This window comes from Manihot esculenta, chromosome 12 (genome assembly GCF_001659605.2).
Source record: "Manihot esculenta cultivar AM560-2 chromosome 12, M.esculenta_v8, whole genome shotgun sequence".
Classification (NCBI taxonomy): Eukaryota; Viridiplantae; Streptophyta; class Magnoliopsida; order Malpighiales; family Euphorbiaceae; genus Manihot; species Manihot esculenta.
In genome coordinates, this window is record NC_035172.2 from 13,722,083 (window position 1) to 13,740,999 (window position 18,917).

The following is an 18,917-nucleotide window of genomic DNA, read 5'->3' on the forward strand; positions in this document are numbered from 1 at the left end:
GTGCAAAGGCTATCAAGCGCAATTGAGAAGTCTGGTGGTACACTGGCTTTACTGATGAGGACAAAAGGAGAAGTGAAAGATGCATCATCTTTATCACCACCCATCAAAAAGCTGTTGGAGGAGTTTCCTAGGGTAGTGGAGGAGTCTTCAAAGTTTCCACCTTTGCTGTAGATTGATCTCATTCCTGAATCTAAATTATTGAATCTGCCTCATTATAAGATGAGCCCAAAGGAGAGTGAAATCCTTCAAGAGTAGGTTGAAGAGTTATTGAAGAAGGGGCACATTCATGAGAGCATTAGCCTTTGTGGAGTCCCTGCCTTATTGGTTCCAAAGAAAAATGAAACTTGGAGAATGTGTGTGGATAGCAGAGCCATCAATAGAATTATGGTTTAGTATCGATTTTCTATTCCTCGCTTAGATGATATGTTGGATCAGTTATCAGGGTCTAAAGTATTCTCTAAGATCGATCTTAAAAGTGGTTATCACCAAATTCGAATTAAAGAGGGAGATGAATGGAAGACAACCTTTAAAACTAAGAAAAACTTGTATGAGTGGCTGGTTATGCCGTTTGATTTGATGAATGCACATAACATGTTCATATGACTTATGAACCAAGTTCTATGTCCTTTCTTATGCAAATTCATGGTTGTTTATTTTGATGACATCTTGATTTTTAGTCGCAGCAAAAAAGAACATTTACAACACCTTTGTCAAGTCATGAAAGCCTTATAAGAAAATGAGCTGGTTATTAATTTAAAAAAATACATCTATATGGCAGAGCACATTTTATTTCTTGGATTTGTTGTTAGTGCAGAAGGGATACATATTGATGAGAAGAAGATAGAAGTAATACAGAACAAGCCTATTCCCAGAAATATTTCAAAAGTTCATAGTTTTCATGAACTTAATACTTTCTATCAGCGGTTTATAAAAAATTTCAGCGGTACCATTGCCATTATCACAGATTATTTGAAGAAAAAGAGAGTGCAGAAATTTACTTGGACTAACTCTGCCAATAAAATTTTTGAGGAGATTAAAGATAAGCTTACTTCTGCCTCTATTCTTGCTCTACTCGATTTTGATAAATTATTTGAAATTGAATGTGATGCTTGTGGAGTTGAGATTGGTGGTGTTTTATAGCAGTTTAATAGGCCTATTGCCTTCTTTAGTGAAAAAATTGAATGATGCTAGGAATAAGTGGTCTACTTGTTAGCAGGAATTATATGCAGTGTTTCGAGACTTTAAAACTTTAAAATAGTATCTGATGGGGTGGGAGTTTATTATTCACACCAATTATCAATCTTTGATTCACTTTAAGACTAAAAAACATAATAAGATGCATACTCGATAGGCAGCTTATTTTGGAGCTTTTCATTATTTTATAAAACATAAGGCTGAGAATAATAAAGTAGCAGATGTTTTGATTAGGAGAGCTGCTTTGTTAATTATAGTTAGTCAGGAGGTCATGGTTTTTGAATTTCTGAAAGATTTGTATGCTACAGAAGATAATTTTGCTTATATATGGGCGAAGGTCCAGGCTCATTAGCCTGCTGATGGATCCTTGATACATGATGGATTTCTTTTTAAGAAGAACATGTTATACATTCCTCATGCTTCTCTGCGGGAAAAATTGATTCGAGAGGTCCATGATGAGGTTTTTTGAGTGGTCATTTGGGACGTGATAAGACTATTTCTAGTTTAAAGGAGTGTTTTTATTGGCTACAATTGAAAAAGGATACACAACGGATGGTACAGAGGTGCCCAGTTTATCAAACTCAGAAGAGTCATGCCTAGAACACGGGCTTATATACTTCATTACCTATTCCATAATACCCTTGGGAGGACTTGACTATGGATTTTGTTCTTCGTCTTCCACGTACTCAACGTGAATCTAATTCTATTTCTGTTGTCGTTGATAAGTTCTCCAAAATGATGCATTTCATTTCTTGCAAGAAAACTAATTATGCTTCTCATATTGCAAAACTATTTTTCCATGAGGTTGTTCGTTTACATGATATTCCTAAGACCATTACTTCTTATAGAGATGTGAAGTTTCTAGTCCATTTTTGGGTCACTCTATGGAAGCGTTTTGGGACTAAATTTTGATATAGTAATGCTGCTCATCCTCAAACTGATGGCCAAACTGAAGTGGCAAACCGCACTCTTAGTAATCTTCTGCGTTGCATCTACAGTAATAAGAAAACTGCTTAGGATCTTACTCTTGCCCAAGCAAATTTTGCTTACAGTAGTTCTTTCCCCAGCTTTACAAAGATGTCACCCTTTGAACTCGTGTACAGGAGAATGCCAGCACATACAGTTGATCTTATTGCCCTTCCTACAGATTTTCATAATAGTATTGCAATAAACAACTTGGCAAATCAGCATGTGGACATTTTCAAACAGGTACAACAATGCCTTGCGGAAGCTAATGACAAGTATAAAGTTGCAGCTGATAAACATAGGCATTTCAAGTCCTTCAATGTCGGTGATCAAGTTATGGTGCATCTGCGCAAGAAACGTGATGGAGGATTGAAAAAGATTGACCCAAAGAAGATTGATCCATTTCAGATTATTCAGAAAATTAATGACAATGTCTATGTTCTTGACCTCCTAGGTTATATAAAAATTTCCAAGACATTTAACATGAAGGATCTATGTCAATACTACCCTTCTGATAATAACTCGATGTCGAGTTCTTTACAAGTGGAAGGGAATTAAGCGGAGCAATTAGTCGTGAATTTACTTGGATTGGTCTTAACTTCTGTTGTCGACGTCCGTTGAAAACCCACAATAGCTTTTTGAAAAATGAATTTCGAGACGCACGACTTTCAAAAGTGTGACGAGGGCGAAAATTCCATCGTTTAGAGAGTTAATTTTGTAATTTTATTATTTTTTTTTATTTTTTCATAATTTTTAATATTATAATTTTTTTCTATTATAAATAGTCATTTTCTTGACTGTTTGAGATACTTTTCAATTTTTGAGAATTTAATAAGAAATTTAGACTTCTAGCCTTTCATTTTCTGAATTTTGTCTTAACCAAACGTTACTGATTAAAACTCCTGATGGAGCCTAAATAGTCCTATTTCATTTATTACCTCTGAAAAACTTAACAAAAATTCCAATAAATGCAACAATCATTGGTCCATTTTGTTCTTCATAAAAAAATGTGAGCTTCTAGAAATTCAAAAGCCAATTTTTCCCCAAAGGGTAATGTTCATTTCTTTTTAACTACATTATAAAAATAATTAGAAAGATAAAAAATATTAAGGCAATGACTATATTTAAAATTTTACCTAATATTTTGAATCGTGATATCTCTCTTTTGACCAATACTGTTATCCATACATATTGTTTGAATATATCCAACAAATATGATTTGTCCAAAAATATCTAATCATGTCAAATACTTCATCATATAAAATATTTGATAAAAAATAAATTTATATTCCTTAAAAAAAAATAAATATACAAAAAATGAACTAACCTATAAAAAATGGATCACTCCTGCATAACGCATTGATTTCTTCAAACTCTATGAAAGAAAACTGATCAAACAGTATCAACTGTTTATTTAAATCAATTTTTTGATAAATGAATTATGCGTACAACATAGTAAATCCTTATACATGGTAAATTTCTCTTTTAAAAAGCAACGGCTTAAATAGATCAATATCTTCTTCTTCACAAATCCTTGCATGGTGTTTCTTTTTTCATCAATCATAAGAAAATCAAAATTAAATAGCTTAGTTGGATTGTACGGACTAAATAAGTATCAAGTACTTGCAATTCCCATCACTTTAATTCTAATATTCTTGTTGTTTTCATAAATCTCCGACAATAGTATATACGACATGATTTTGGAAGCAAAAGAACATATTATAAACTAATACAATATCTGAATATATACATTAAAAATAGATTAGCTATGGATAAAAAGAGTGAAACATTTCATTAAAATCTCATGATATACAACATTTTTTGTACACATTATTTCTTTTTTTTAGGTTCTATTATTTTCAAGTTAGAAGGGAGGGCAACCTTCATTCTTTTTTTGAAGTCAATCTAGATAATGCAACATATAATTGACCATGACAAAAAACTAGTTCATCCAAAAAAATGTCAACATAGTTTAAAGTTTGCTCCTGACTTTTATTAATAGTCATAAAATAATAAATTTTAATAGAAAATTGTCTTCTTTTTAATATAAATGGTCATTTGTTATCAGTTATTGACAAAACAATCTTAGGAATCTAAACTGTATTTTCTATAAAAGAACTTGTAATTATTATAGCTGTAAGTACATGCTCACCTAAATTTTTTTATTATCAATCTAGTTTTGTTACAAAGAATAAGTTAGAATTTAAATTCCTAAGCATAATTATTAGAGCATTTATTTTTAGATTTAATTCATGTTGAGGGAAGCAATTAAATTCTGAAATATTTAAAAACTGAGGATATAAAATTTCAAACTTATCAAAATTTGTTGAATTATTGCAAATTGAATCAAAATTATAATAAGTTCTTCATTCTGTTGGAACCATTTCCAACATTTTTTTATTAATTTCAACAATGATTTCATTAGTTAGAGTTACAATCATTCTTTCCTTGAGATATAAAGGGTCATCGTACTTTCTATAAAAGTTCTCATAAAACTGCACAAATTATATTAGTAAAAGTAGTAATATCATTTAAAATAATTAATTCATCAGTTATTTCCATCTGATTTCTTTCTTTGTCTATATTAGGAAGTTTAAATGTCTTAGTTGTACCATCTCCTATAGATAAAATCCAATCAGTAAAATTTTTTTCACACTTCTAAAATTACAATATAATTGTAAGCTAAAAGATGCATATTTTTTATAATTGAAAAATCTTAAAATATTTTCAAAGATAAGATTAAGTTAATAGATGTATTTAATATTTATTCCTTACTACCATTAATGACGATAGATAATATCTGTTTAAAATCTTCTCCTAATAATAATATCTTTCCTCCAAAAGGTTTATTCTCTATACATAAATCATTAGCTAAAATATCTCTAAATATTTTATCAACAACTTCAAAATAATATTTATGATTCATGGGTGTTTCATCTCATATTATAAGAGAAATTTTACATATAAATACAACTAATTGAGTTTCTTTTTCAATGTTAATTGTTGAATTTTCATCTATCTCAATAGAAATCTTGAATCTCGAATGAGCGGTTTGTCCACCTAATAAAGGCAAAGATGAAATACTTGAAGAAATAATGATTAAAGCAATTTGTCCTTCTGATCTAAGACGTGAAAGAATTATTTCATATAAATATGTCTTCCCAATTCCACCATGACTATAAACAAAGAAGAGTTGCACATCATTGTTATACACAGATGATAAAACTTTATTATATAAATTCAATGTACTGATTTTAATTCATGAGTCTTATAATTTAGTTATTTTAATAAGAGTCTATTGTTTATATTACATAACAAAGAAATATTTGCAAGAGGCAAATTATATTCTGACAATGAAGTTGAATATTTATTAAAATATTTTTCTAATTCAAGTAGAATGTAATTTTTTAAATGCTTGTCTAATATAATAGTTTTGGGTACATTTAACATCATTTCTATATGATATTTAATATCATCATCCAGAAATCTCTAAAATTTTTCAAATAACTTTATAGGCTCGGAAATCTCACAGAAAATATTAATTGTTGTAAATAAATGTCTTAATTGTGTCAAAGTAGCCTAAAGAATCGATTCTTGTAAAGCTTCTATCCATTCTTTATCATCGCCTAACAAACCTTTAACAAAACATGCAGCTTGATATGTAGTAGATAACACCATTGTCTTTCTCATTTTCTCAAAATTTTTGAAACCTTTAACAACATTTAATGATATTTTCAAATAATAGAGCTCACCTGCTTTTGGGTGGACGTATGACATTCTTTGTATACATCAACTTTGCTTTCATCTAGTATATAATTTATCTTTTCCATTCCAAAATCATTGTATTGGAAATTCAATATATATCAGTAAGCTTGCATTTTCATATAAAGAATCAGTTTCCATCCATTCTATCAATATATTTTTTTTTAAATATCTCTCTTCAAAGTTAATAATTAAAATTAAATCAGTAAATTTAATATATATTAATTATAGTAAAATTGCACCATCAAAAATAATTTTTAGATGTCTTGTTTAGACTTAAAATGAATTAAATAAATTTAATATATTTAGCTACACTGCAATCACACCACCAGAATAAAAAATTATGATTGAAAAGAATATTGTAGTTAAATTCTAATTTGAAGATGATAATAAGTGGGCTATTTTGGGTGATTTTCAAAGTCATGATAAATGAATAAATAAGTCTAACTAAATGAACAAAAATGGCTAACCGATAAGCAAATCCAGTTGCCCATATGTGCCGGCGGTCCACGGCTTCCAAATGACGAGTTCAATTGCAATTATTTTTTTAAAGAGTTAAATATTATCTCAGCCATCCATTATACCCTTTCCCAATCTGTACCGTCTATAACACTGATATAAAAGGAAAAGAATAGAGCCCTAATAATTTATCGATTCCTCTTATGCCTCCTTCGTGCACAACATTGAGCAACAATCAATAAATTCTTCTTTTGCGTCCCTCACAAACAACATCGGCACTAATGCTCCTTCTGCCTCCCTAACACACCAATTCTCCTTTCGCCTCCCCTCGCGCATAACTTTCGCTTCTCTCTCCTTCATCTCACATTCTCTTGTGGAGGAAAAAGGCACTTCATGCTGTCCTTCGCATGCTAACAAACTGATGCAATCCATAACCCTTAAGAAAGTCGGCACAATGCCTCATTATAGACAAATATCACAAGGAGTGAAAATTAAAGGCGCATCTGATCTACAACTTCTTAAATTTTATTTGTTTTGATCTTGAATCTTCATAATACTACTATATTTCATACTTTGTTTATAATAATTTTAAAAAAAGCTCATGCAACCCATGATTATAGCGGATATAATAATTTTTTTAAATGATCAATGCAACTTGTGATTACTGTAGAGGAGAAGAGGGCAAGACAATGCACCGGAATGCCAATTGGCCAAGCAAACAATTATAAAGCTAAGTAAAAATTACATGGCATTTAAACGAATTTTTTTACCCTCTTATATCCTTGATTATTCAATTAGAGCACTAGAATTAATTTTCTAATAAAACCATGTAGCTTCATAAAATATAAAATACATGTGCATATAAAGTAATATGCTTCTCAGTCAGTTTTCATATAACTTTGTTTCAATTCTATTTTTATATTTTATTTATATTTTAATTTATTGATATAGTACATACTAAATTTGCTCCCATTAACTGTTTTGCTAATATAAGTTTGTTTCAATTCTATTTTGTATTCTATCTCTATTTAATTTCTATTCTGCGTTTAGTTGGTAATATGACTTGTTTGGTTTGCCTAGTTACCTTGTTATACTTGTGTGAACATATTTATAAATCCATCCAATATTGCGAATTAAATATGCCTTCATGCATTCAGATAATATGTGATGACTTAGAGAAATAAATATGCCTTCTTTAATGATATATTCATAAATTAACTAAAACTAAATAATATTTAACAACACAAAGGAATTAAGGAAAGTTAAAATATTATAAAAGGTCTTAAAACACTCGAAACATTCAAATTTCAAAAAAAAAAAGAGAACAAATAAAGAACTAAATAGTTACAGCCTAAACCTAACATATCCCAGGGCTAAAACAAGACCAAAAACTATCTCCCATATATTATTATCAACCATATAATTAATAAAAATTTTGATTATCTTCAAGATTTTAGCCAATTTTTTAGCATTTTTTTTGACCTTTTTAAACTTAAATACGAATGAAGCATATGATTCTTTTAAAGTCTGAAGTTGTCCTTGCATCTCATGGTACTTAACTTATAGGTCAGCAAAAGCTTGTACATAGCTATCCTTATATATAACTACCAAGTCTCCATAATTATAGTCCTAAACTTCTAATTCATATATGGCCTTCAAAGAATCTAGAGCAACCACAATTCCACATACCTAACATCTTTTATGCTAACATTGCTAATTTTAGTTTAATCAGAAATTACCTCACTTCCCTCGCTATCATGATTTAAATAAAAATGAGTTGATTTTGGAAGATTTTGTAAAAGCCATAGATGAATGGGAAATTCTTAAAGTAGATAAAGAACAGATTTATAAAATCCCAAAGTTTAATATAGTTTTCTTCCTATATTTTTTATAAGGTTTATAATTTTTCTTTTTATAGTATTCTTCTTTACTAGGTTTTGCTATATATTTTTTCTTGTAATATTGATCCCTTTTATAGTATTTTCTTGGTTTAGATTTAGAATATTGACCATTGCAATTTTTATCCTGGGCTATTCCATAGTCAAATTGTTTACAAAAAGATCCTAATTCCTGTTTAGTTTTATGCATTTCATATTTTAAAGTTCTTTGTAGTTTTAAAAGTTTATTTACTTTTTAACCCTCATATACTTTACCTTTCTAGTGCATGAGCAACTAGCCAAAATTCAGCCATGAACAGTAATTCAAAACCCTATTTTTGAGCAAACTTAGTAAGTTGGATTTTCTTTATTTATACAATAGGTTTTGCCTTTTTTTTCTATGTACCTTTACTTTCATTTATCAGTTTTTACTACTTATTAACTATTGTTTTCTCCCTCTTTTAAGTCTTTATTTATATAATCTATGTTAATGGTCTATGCTTTTTGTTAGGTTGGTTCTCAAAACAACTTTCTCTGCTACTTTACTAGAGATTCTTATCTTATTTGGCTTGATTGGTATGTCATTTATTCCATTTTTTTACTACTTTTAGTTGTTTGTTTATTAGTTCCTTTTTTATGACATTATTGCTAACATTGATTATTTTCTCTTTGTTTTCTTTGCAACAGTTGCATTTTTGGCTCTCTTTTTTAAGGTATCTTTTTTTCCTCATATATTTAATTTATTCTAGATGATGAGGACAAAATGTCAAGTTATTGATCTATTACCTCTTTTTTGTCTTATTCTTTGCTTTTTAGGATTTCTTTTTTACATAGAACTTAGGATATGCCATTTACATATAAATACATGTTTTTATTTTCCATTGCTTATAACAAGAGTGCATTAAACTATTTTGGCTTGCCAAATAATCAGAAAAAATAATAAAGAGACAATGAAAGAATATATAGTGGAAATAGACATTGACATACCAACATTCAGATTGTATTCTAGAAGTTAAAAGAATATATATATAAAAGGAAAGGATGAGATTGAGGACTATTATTTTAACTTGCCAAAAGATAATAAAAGGTCAATGGTTTTCAAGATTTTCTAAAAAAAGATGACGGTAGCTCATGACAATGCTCATATTCAGTTGCAGTTTTAGAAGTAAAAAAAATATATTAGGGTGGAAACTTTTAAAGGATTAAAGAGAGATGATATTAAGAAGGAAGACTTTTTTACAACTCATGAAAATGGTTATACTGAGTTTATTAAATTAAAAACCAATGCTTTTAAAAACATTAAAGTGCAGGCATTGAGGTTATTTGGTTGGAAAATACTTGAAAAAATACAAAGATCTTTTTGATCCCATCATTGAGGCCCTTTAATACAAATAAATTGAAAAAAGGATATATTCCAGATGAGATGGAATTGCCTTTTTTTTTCTTTTACTTTATGCTTCACTTTTTCTGCTTGCAATTTGTTTACATATATTTGTTTTTCTCTTTTATAGACAATGTTGCTTAGTATTACAATAGAAAATATTTTAGCTGAAGTTCTTAATGAGCTTAGTTTGCCTCCTCTATGCTACCAAGCTGAGACTACTGATGAGTAAACCTTTTATGTTAGGGTTGTCTATTAGCTTCTAAACAGATTTTTGCTAGATGGCAAATAATTTTAAGTATTTTTTATTTTGATATTAAATATATTAAAGGAAGTAGTAAAAATATACCAGATTTTCTAACAAGAAAATTTTTACAGAAAGATGGGAAGAAAGAAGAATAAGCAGAAAGAAATAAAATCCAGTCCAAGTTCTTCTCCTAAAGCCCTATCAAAACAGTCAGAAGACCTAAGCAAAACCTTAAACCCGCAAGTAAAAAATCCAAGCCCATCAGACCTAAAATCAAACCCATTTTTAGAACATTATATAGAACATGGTATAATTCAACCCATAGAAAAGACAAAGGTATTTGGAGATAAGTTTTCGGATGAAATAACTAATAAAACCCAATTACAAAGATTTTTAGGTTGTCTAAATTATGTTATAAATTTTTATCCAAATTTTGGCTAGTTGTTCATGCACTAGAAAGGTAAAGTATATAAGGGTTAAAAAGTAAATAAACTTTTAAAAAGTGAGACAGGTGAAATCAATATACTGTAGAAGCAATTATAGAAAAAATATCTTGAAAATAGTATGCAAAGAAACACCCCCACGCCACAACCAGCTACTATTCAGATTTTAATTCTTTACTCATTGAATCAAAACACCTTAACCATGGAATAACAACTATACATGCACATCTATTTTGCCTCCAGTTAAAACTTAGAATTCCTCTCACTAGTAAAATATAAACTATGTCATTTAACTTTTTAAGCCACCGTCAAATGTTTGTGAAATCTTGATTGGTTATAAATATGCAAAAAAAATTGATTTCAGTAGCCATCTCATTTGCTTTTCATTACATTGTAGATCTTTTAAAATTCCCTTTCTAACTTGTGATATGCAGTTTATTATTGAGATCATATAAATATGTCATTTAGCTTTTTTAACTATGATAAAATAGTTGTGAAATCCTTGATTGGCTTGAGAGGATACAAAAGAATTGATTCCAATAGCTATCTCATTTCTTTCTTATTCTTCTGTATATCGTTTACTTTTCTAATTTACAAATATTCTCATATTAAAGTTCAGATCATCATCTCTTCTTTGTTAATATATAAAATACCTTATTGAAATGTTTGGTTATTATCAAAGCAATATAATCATATTTTATTGGTATGAAATATAATACAAAGTTCTCACTCTTTCTTCAAATGTAACACAATTCCGGCAACTAAAAATTCTCATCTCTCACTTTTGAAATTTCCTAGCTTTCGTTGTATTTTTCAATCTTGTAAATTTCTTTGAGCTTCTTGTATTCTCATATGGGTTTCATTTTATTTTTCAGCTCTATTGAAGTGAAGGGTGAATGTAATGTAATAAAAGAAAAAAAAGAAAGAACAAAGAAAAGAAATGAAAAAGGAGAAAAGAACAACAAAACAAAGAAAAGAAACTAGAGGCTGAAGAAATTAAGAGGCTACTATCGAAAAGACCAAGAAGACCCGTGATGACACCATTTTAGTTGATAATTAAAGGGTTAGAGTAGATATAAATTGAAAATTAAAAAAAAAATTGTAAAGTCCAAAAAGCCATGTTTAAAAAGCTATGGAGGACAAAAATAAGGGTAAATCAGTAAATTACTTTCATAAAATCAATTGAATAAATATTATATGAATTAACTGTTCTTTATTTTATAGTACAATAATTTGAGACATGATTAATAAATGAACTAAGTTCAAATTTAATAGTATTTAATTCATTAAAATTCATAAATTAAACTTATTTATAAACTCATTAATAATTTTAAAAATAAATCGATTAAATAAATTCATGAACCAACTCATTTAAGATCCTGGGAGGTAAAAGTTCTCTATCAATAAAACGACGCAGGAAAACTAGCCACCACAATGGCAATAGTAATGCTCCATCCGATACCGTATAACATAATCACTTAGGAAATTAGGATTTAAATCTCCTGGAATTAATTTAAATGATTAAAATAGTAATCTATATAGGTTTTAGGGATCAATTTAAACGATTAAAATAGTAATCTATATCGTATTTGAATTAGGTGGCGTCCCAATAATTTTGAATATTTATTTCTGTTTAATTGGCCCACTTCAATTAATTTACTTTTAAATATAATTTTAATTAAAGCAATATATTTAAAAGTTTTTTTTATTGATCATTGAAATAAAATTCAAGATTTTTAGTTTTGAATTAAAAGATTTTAATTGATATATTGAAAATGAATCATTAGAGGTTATTTGACATTAATATTAAGAGTCGGAAAAATATGTAAAAAAATACCATTTTCGAAACTATTGAGAAAATAATTGTATTTTTTTAATTTTGTTAATTTTATAGTAATAATTTTAAATTTAATTTCTAATTTTAATTATTATATTTAAAAAAGTCTTTTTTTTTCAAAACTTATAATTAATCAAAGATAAATTACTAGTAAATTTATGAGTACTTATGAAATCAATTAATTTGTCCATATTTTAAAATCTATCGATTAAAATATTTTTATATTTTGTAAAATCTAACTTTTTAGTCTTTTTATTAAAAAACCGTTAACTATCTAATGCGGACGAAATAAAGTTATAATGTGATTGGCTAAACCTACAAGAAAAAGAAAGTGAGCTGGTTGACGCCTACGACAACCATAGGCAACAACCACTCCGATGCTTAAGCTAGTAAACTTGAAGAGAAGGACAAGAGAATAGAATTGCTTAGAACTTGAAATGCAATTATGTAAGAGAATTGCATACTTTTGTCTCTATGATCATCGGCTTTTATATTGTAAGAGTACGGAGTTTAATAATAGTATTTCCTAATAATCTGGCGATGATGTAGCCAACTATTTGATAAGGGATCTTGCCAATTTATCTGGTCGGTGATCCCATGATTACAAGCGTAACGGGAGTCTGCTGGATTGTATTTGCTAATGGTAACTTCATGTGAAGGCTTTACCTCTTTTGGGGAGGGCGAGTCTCGATGAAGAATCAAGTGTAATGGTGTTCGCGTCTTCCTTTCCTCAGTAGGACCGGCTACCAACTTATCAGATGCTTTCCATGTGGCTCTATTTTGTGATTACATCTCATGGCTTACTTTGGGCGATTCTTGTGCAGTATCAGAGGTCCTCTCATTGGCCTTTGATTCTTTAGATTCGAATGTGACAATTGTTCTCACATTCTGCGGCACGTGGCCCATTGAGATTGGTCTTTTTTTGCTCACGCTGTTTTGCCTACCTAGCTCTTCGATGATGGCTACCCAGTTTTTCAAGCCACATTTAAATCCTATCGTTAAAACCGTCTTATAAGAAACCTTTTTTTTTTCTCCAATTTCACTTTTGCTCATAATTATAATCTTTGCTTCTAGAAACAATCGGTCACTCTTTCTTTCTCGTTTATACTCTTTTGCTTTTACGGTAATTTATGTTTTCCTTTTAAAATGAATAGAGATACTTCCTCTTCTTCTCTTGGTGGAAGCCCTGCCTCAAACTCCTCCTTTGACGGCCCCATCTATGCCTTGGTCCCTATTGTTCCACTAAGGGCTGCTCACAAAAGCGAAGGTAGTCTGATTAGTGACGTCTCCTCCATACTAACGGAGCAAGACGTAGATTGTCTTTATGACCAATACTAAATTTTTTGAGCAAATTTCCATGTCTTTGCTCTATCTTCAGGCGTCCGCGTAGATGACCAGATCCCTGCAGAGGATACCCTCATTGTCTATGAAGAGTAGCTGAAAGCGAGTCTTCGGTTTCCCATGGACCCATTTTTTATTGAGATCCTTCTATTTCATAAACTTGTAGTCATCTAGCTACATCCCAAGGGTTGGAGAATCTTGGTGGTCTTTCGATTTGTTTGTTTCAATAACAACATCGAGTCGAGCACGACCCTCTTCTCCCATTTGTATCAGCTGGGTACTTAAAGAAATGAAGAGTTCTGGTTGTTTAGCGGGCAGAAACATCAAACGATGTTTGACCATATACCTTTTTTATTAAAGTGGTGGAAGAACAAGTTTTTTTCCTCTATCACCAGATGTCTAGGGGTTTTGGACACCTCCGAACAAGCTGGAACCTGTGGGTGGAACTGAGGAAGGATAGGGTCCAACCAAGGAGGGATGAGGATGAGGCTTTAGCCTTTCTCTTAATGATGGCTAGGTCCCCTAAAAAAATGGACATTACAAAGACGGTGAGGAATGTCGTTTTATCTTAGTAGAGTCATCTCAGGTGAGCCAAACTCGGGTTCCTCACTCGCCCAGCCTTTCTAGCCTTGGGGAGAGCACTTCCCTAGCTAGAGATCATGGAATTTTTCTTTCTACATTCTTTATATTTCAAACTGCCTTACTTACTTAATTTTCAATTTATTCAGATATGGCAGGGTCAAGAAGAAAATTTGTTGAAGTGGCACGTGCTGCCCATAAAGGCAAAGTTGTTGTTAGCCCAATCGGTCCCCTTCGTAAACGTGCTCGTTGAGCAGAAGAAGTGATCGTGCTTCCTCCTCCTCCTCCCCAACCAAAAATAGAAGAGTCGGCTCATTCATATTCTAAGTCTTCTGCAGTGGGTGCCTCTACATTTATCCTAATTTTTTAGCCTTCTACTACAATCCTCACTTCTACTGAGCCCAGTCCTGCAAATGTGGGAGTTGATTCCTCATGGCCTTCTAGCATCCAATGCCTAGCACTAGCGCTAAACCGGACTCCCTCTCTCCTTGAAGATCCCAGTCTGGGCCGTCCTATTAACCAAGAATGCTCTAAGACTCGAAAACCATTATCACCTGAACAAGGTCAAGACGAATGAGCTTTTTGACAATGTTATGCATTATGCCCTGGAAAGTACCCTTTGTGCCTATATGGATAAAGAGCATAATAAATTCATGAGGCAGGAGTTTAGTGCTCAAGAAATGGACAGAAGGCTACTAGCATAGGAATGCTCGAGGCTAAAGACTCGGGTTGATGAAGTGAAAGGTATGATGAAAGAGACTTTGGAGTTAGTGGATAAACTCCAGGCAGGCCTAGTTGAGGCCATTGCTTCCAAAATTGCCCTTGAGAATCAGGCTAAAAGTGTTGAGAATCAAGTGGCCATGCTTCAGCACTAAGTTTAGTAGCTGTAGTATTAGGTTAAGGAGAATCAAGCAGCCTCCAACAAAATTGTTGAATTACAAGCCAAGCTTCAAGAGACGGTGGCCCAAGAAGGAGAGATATTCATCGAGGGCCAAGACTCAGTCAAGAAGGAGCTAGTGAAGTGGCTTTCTTCTGAGGACTTTGCCTGGATAGATGAAATCCTTCCAAAAGAGGAGGACAAGGATAAGCATGGGGAAGGAATAATTGAAGACAACCATCATGGCCCAGCTTCTACTGTAATAGTTCATGATGTACTTATATTAGAAGCTCATGAGGAGGCAACTGATGACATCCCTCCTCCCTATAATACTCCTTTTATTTGAATGAAAAATCTTTCCACTTTATTTTGACAGTTTTGCATGATCAATATTTAGCTATAAATCTTGTATTTATTTTAAAAGACTGCTAATGGATGAACCCCCAATCATGGTAATTATAAATTAAATAACTTGAAAACTTTTAAATAGTGGGATTAAGACCCAGAAATATGCCCCGTTGGATACATGCCTTGGGCTTGAGATACCTTATAGGATTTCTTATAAGCTTTGAGGCTAGTACTTTGATTGCAAACACTCGTCTTGTGGCTGAGGCCTCAAATGCCTCGTAAACTTGAATGGGATTAACACTCATTAGTTGTGGGACCAACCTCCGGTCTTCTGGCCCAGCGAAACCCACCTTGTAGCCTGTCATAAATATTTTGATTTGTGGGACCAACGCTCGGTCTTTTGGCCTGATGAAATCCGCCTTATGGCTTAGCATGAATGCCTTGATTAGTGGGACCAACGCCTGGTCTTTTGGCCTAGTGGAACCCACCTTGTGGCCTAGCATGATTGCCTTGATTAGTGGGATCAAAGCTCGGCCTTCTAGCCTAGCGAAACCCGTCTTGTGGCCTGGTAGGAATGCCTTGATTATTAGAATCAACACCCAGTCTTTTGGCTTGGTGAAAACCCAGTTGGGGCCTGGCATGATTGCCTTGATTAGTGGGACCAACATCTAGTCTTCTAGCCTGGCGGAACATGCCTTGTGGCCTTCAATGAATGCTTCTTAATCTTTTTTGAAGAAAGCAATCCCATCGTTCTTTGTCACTGAAGAATACAAAATATAAAAAAAAAATACCTCATTAACTATTATTAATAAAATTTTCTAAATTCCATGACTCGACCATCTAATTTTGCCAGCCTATAAGACTTAGGGTGAATAACCTTTGAGACCCTAAACAGTCTTTTCCAGTTTTTACCAAGCTTAGTAGACTAGCTGTTACATTCGTGATTTGCTTATTTTTCCTGATTATCACTGGGTCCTTTTGCAATTACATAAATAATCCCCATAAGTTCCCTGTCAAGGGTGGTTTTCGAAGATATTACCTCGGGTTCAAGTCTCCTCTCTTTCCTACTCTTTTTGGCAAACTTTCGAAGATTGTCAGCCCTTATCAGCCTCTCAATCTCATCTTTCAGTTACCGACATTCCTCCATTGTATGACCGTGGTCTTTGTGAAAATAATAGTACTTAGTCCTGTCTCATTTTTCCGCTTTCTTGAGATTGAGCTTCGGTGGCCACTTGACTTCTTTGTCCTTTTTCTTATCCACATTATAATATGTATCTGTGAGTCATTCAATAAAGTATAATTCTTATATTTACGTTGGTTATCCCTCCTTCGGGAGATGGGGTAACTTCTTGCCTCTCCGGCTTTTGGTTTTGCTTTTGGTTCACCCTCGTCCTCTCTCAGTGCTTGGAATTCATCATATAATTATGGGCTTTATCTACCAACCACTGATATGTTGCGACTGGATTTTTGATTATGGAATCTATGAACTTAACGGTGCTTGTTCCTTTCTTCAATGCTTCACACACTGTCTCATGATTTAATTACTCCACCTGTATTGCTTTAACATTGAACTGTTAGATAAAGCTCTTTAAAGGTTCGCCCTCTTCTTGGCGGATCTTTCGCAAGTCAGAGAAAAGTTTTTTAGGAGATATACAAGTAATAAGTATGGATTTAAATAACGTAGCAAACTGCGTAAAGTTCTAAATAAAATATGGACTCAAATGTTAGTACCATTTCTGAGCCAAATCTGTGAATGTTGATGGAAACACTCGGCATAATACGAAGTTGTTAACAGCTTGAAGCTACATGGTTGTCCTAAATACTTCTGGGATTTATGCTAGGCAGCTTGAACTTGGTTGGGAATGTTTCTGCTAAGATTTCTTTCGATAGAGGTGAGGCACCATCCAGGCCAAAATTCTCCTCCTCTTGCTCTTTTTGCTACATTTAAACAGCTCGTACCAGCTTCCAATCGACATCTTTTGGAGAATCATTTGATTTATCTTCTTTGAACTCAGCCTTCCCCTTGGATCGCCTCTTGATCACCTTTGTCTGAGTCTTAGGGGTGTCAACAGAGGCTTCCTCCCTTCTCCTGGGAGTCATGACTGACGCATCCTCTCGAGCCTTATACAGCTCGAGAGTAGTCTGTAACTTTTGGATATATTGGATCATTTACTTGTTGTTTAAATTGTTGAGATCTGCTTCATTGAACATTGACGACATATTTTGTCCACTGCTAAGGATTGAAAAAATGATAGCCCCCTCATTAGTAGCAACCTTAGCAGCAACCTTAACAGTAGCAGCTTATGAACTACTGGCCATTTTGAGAGAAAGAAGATAGAGATTTCTTTCTAAAAGAAAAAGAAATAAGAGACCGATTTTAATCCAAATAAAAAAAGATTCAATTGTTTCTCGGTAACAAAACCAAATTCTGCGGCCAAAATGAAACTGTGTTGTAATTAGCTAAACCTGCAAGAAAGAGAAAGTGAGGTGGTTGACACCTATGGTAACTACTTCAACGCTCAAGTCAGTAAACTTGAAGAGAAGGGCGCGAGAATAAAATTGCTTAGAACTTGAAAGCAATTGTGTAAGAGAATTGTGTATCTTTGTTTCCGTGATCGCCAGCTTTTATATTGTAAGAACACAGAGTTAAATATAGCATTTTTTGATGGTACGGTGATGATGAGACTAGCAATTTGATAAGGGATCTTATCAGTTTATCTAGTCGATTCTATAATTATAGATATAACGGGAGTTTCCTGGATTGTGCTGGCTAACAGTAATTTCATGTGAAGGTTCGACCTCTTATGGGAAGGACAAATCTTGATAAAAATCAGGTGTAATGATATTCAGGTGTTCCTTTCCTCAGATAGGATCGGATACCAGCTTATTAAATACTTGCCACGTGACTTTATTTTGTGGTGATAGTTCATAATTTGCTTTGAACTCTTGTATTGCATTACTATCTTGAATTATTTATACTATTTTGTCTTTATAATTTTAATTATACATATTATTTAGTTCTTATAATTTTAATAATATATATTATTTATTATCTATAATATTTTTAATTATATACATTATTTAATTTTTATAATTTTAAATATTTATATTATTTAATTATTTAATTAAAAATAAAATAAATTGATTAATAATTTTATTAAAAAAATTAAAGAATTTAATATTATAAAATATAACAACGTTTAATTTAGTAATTTTAAAATAGAAATCAATCAATAATTTTTTTTTTAAAAAAAAATCAAGGGTCTAATATATAGTAATTGATCTCCAATTAATCAATTATGTTGTGGGTACTCTGTATATATGAAAGATGTGACAAGCAAAGGTTATCTGAAAATGGACCCAATGGACACAAATAGGACTAATATGTCACAGTAATCCTATTGAGGAGCTACATCAATGACTGACAAATGACAACATAGCTTTATGAATTGATGATTTAGGAGACACAATATCATAAATTACTGAAGATAATGTTACTGTCTAAGAACTTAAATGGGTGTGGGACCCTTAACCAAGGGCTATGGTTTTGGATTATATATAGTGGAGGTGGGATTGGATTGGCTAAGAGATAAGGGGACCTCTTTT